Genomic DNA, 2,869 nt, shown 5'->3' with positions numbered 1-2,869 from the left:
GCTGGGGGTGGCGACCTCTGAGGTCAAAATCAGGGAAATGCATATGCAGTTCAGCAGTGGCACTATCAAAAACATTTTTTTTGGACAAAAATAAAACTCTTAAGAGCATCTCTATGTGGAGGCATCCAATGTCAATTTGCTTCCACCATTCGGAATTTTGGCAAAAACCATCTCTAGGTGGAGGCAAACATGGTGACATCAAGTGTATAGCCGCATCTGTAGAAGCAAAATTGTTGTTTTGGATACGGATGCGGTGCGCCGGTGCGGTGTCGCGACAGTGGGAGTGTCGTGTGAGTTTTTTTTTAAAAAACTTTTTCAACATTCTAGGCTACATTCCAAGTGTCGCGTGGGGTTTTTTTTTGGGCAACTCTCGCCACTTTTTTAAGCAAAACAAAATTTTATTAATTTTAAAAACTAAATTGGGATCCACTTTTAACAAAAAAAATATTTAAAATAAAACTATGTCCCACTATTAACTAGATTTGCTTCTACCACCTAGAGTTGGTTATTGTTTGCAGTTGCTTGCTTCAAATTTAGCCTCAAACATGACACTTGATGCCTCCACCACCTATAAATGCTCTAAATGCTCTAAGATCTATTTATTTTAGGAGACTCTTATCTTTTCGATAAATGTTTGGATATATTTTGATATTCTAAAATTGACATCATTTTTTTTTTTTGATTCATGGAGTATTTCAATGTTCAAATGTTTTGAGGTGTCACTATGGACTACTATTACTATGGAGTCTAGAATTTGGCAACAATCATCGATTGTCAAAAAATTCAGTCTCGAAGGCATTTTTTCATACACCAAGAGAAGAAATTAATGCAGTCTGTTGACACTTGTCACAGAGTTTGACATGTCCACAATATATGCCGAATATGAATATATGATCCCCCCATTATTTTGGATATGAAAATTTGACAGTATCAATCCCCACTTTGTGTGTTATATTTCTATATGCCTAGGATAATTAATCCATATATATAGTCTAAACTTGGTACTATAACGGAAAGGTGGGCGAAAAGGTCACGACCTTTTGAGGAAGGTAAAGTTGTAGGGTAAAACACAGTCTAATATTCTAATTGAACTCTGATTAATTTCAAACTTTTACCGTATCCCAAGTGAAGCCGTATAGAAAACGTAGTCGGCAGGTTACCTCCTCAAATCAGCGAAATCCGTCTTTCCACACAAACAAATACACAGCGCAAAACAACTCATCACGCCCTTATTACTTACTTAGTCAAGCTCTCATGCCCCAATGAACGTGAAGTGTGACTCTTGTCTGCCGCCCAGCCATTCTTTCCAACGTACTACAAACTTCTCTCTCTCTCTCTCTCTATAAATACACACACAACAACCATAATATATCCCTCACTCCCACATTACTATGATACCATCTATTATCTTTTCTGAAACACGTTCTCTCTGAATTTCTATGTTTCTAAGAATTTTGAGGATGCTGGATGATGGGTCTTTTTCTTTTGAATGTGTAGGAGATTCATTAAAGCTCAGGAGGGATAGCGCCATGACATTCTTAGACCGCATAGATATTTTTCTCTAGATTTGTTTGTTGCGCTATCCATCCTGAGCTTTATTGCATCTCGTTACTCTAGCTGCTCACTGGTTCAAGTTGTATGGAAGAAATGGTAGTGATGTTGGTATGCACAAAAAAGATTTCATTTCCTCAGCTCTTTTCAATGCATATTTTTTCCTGTTAGTCGAATATATATCGTGCAAAGTTTGTTATGTTGTGATCAAACTATCAAAGTAGCTAATGTTTTATTCTTCTAAGAAGATGGAAGGATCTTCTATTTCTCACTTTCTCTGATATATGGATAGCTTTAAACAGTATCACATGATATTCGTTATTTATTGACCTTACCAGGCTAGGTTTTGAACTTTTGAAAGTTTTGATTTGCTGATGTTTGACCAGTTTATTTCCTCTTTCTTTCCTCATAGTCTCTGTTAATTAGTCATTCTCTTTATGCTCTCTTTTCTTTTTCACTTATCTAATTTGTGAAACTTTGAAGGTCTTGATTGGTAGTATTATTGCAAAATTACTTCATTCACTTGAGTTTGATTTTGTAGTTTTTTGGTCTTTTTGTGAAATTTTGCTGTATATGCTCTGATATTTAGTTCACAACTACACAGCATAAGTGCATAATTCACTCTTTACTTTAGGTCTGCTTGTGTGTGGTTTGTGTTAGCTAGGGACTTAGGTCTTAGAGTGTGTGTGACTTTCATGATTGAGATTAGTGCTATCTCACATGTTATCATTTTGTGGTCTTTCAGGCTTGATTGTCTTTGATATTGTTGATGCTCTCTTTTTCTCCATCACTCTTCAGAGAAAACAGGTTAAAAGATTCTCATAAGGAGACTTGGAAGGGAAACCCTAAGAAGAAGATGATGAAGGCCTGATTTTATTTTGATTTTAGTATTTTATATAGTACTGAAGTATGGATTTAGTGGGTTTGACTTGTTTGCAAGATTTTATATTGTTGTTTTAGTGATGGGTTAGTGGGCTATGGACGTTGACTCCATTCCAACTTCGTGTAGGCCACGGCTTAATCTTTTCAAATCGCTTTCTCTGTACCTGCTTGTCACCATCTCTTTTCTCTTATCAGTTTGCAATTTATTCAATCAAACGCTCTTGATGGAAACAACCTAATAAAAGAGCATTCTCGTTTTCAACAAGTTTTTACCAATTATTTCAGATATTGCGACATCTTAACCATGAATGACGTATAATGTACTGATCATAAAATAATTTATTTATGTGATAAAGCAGCAGCATGAAGAGTATGTTTAGGCTTTTGCGTACATGATGTATCCTTAGTGTGGGTACAAAAGGGAGCCAATTATCTT

General features: G+C 35.8%; 1 long non-coding RNA gene across 1 annotated transcript; it reads left to right on the top strand.

Moving 5' to 3' along the window:
- The first annotated feature begins 1,238 nt into the window (after positions 1–1,238).
- Positions 1,239–2,649, top strand: LOC147490001 (uncharacterized). The gene is made up of 2 exons (XR_015201556.1): positions 1,239–1,662; positions 2,297–2,649. It is a non-coding gene; the product is annotated as an uncharacterized LOC147490001 (long non-coding RNA).
- The last annotated feature ends 220 nt before the right edge of the window (positions 2,650–2,869 follow it).

Source organism: Coptis chinensis, chromosome 7 (genome assembly GCF_015680905.1).
Source record: "Coptis chinensis isolate HL-2020 chromosome 7, ASM1568090v1, whole genome shotgun sequence".
Lineage (NCBI taxonomy): Eukaryota > Viridiplantae > Streptophyta > Magnoliopsida > Ranunculales > Ranunculaceae > Coptis > Coptis chinensis.
Note: the sequence above shows the minus strand (reverse complement) of the source record. Positions and strands in the feature narration are given on the sequence as shown.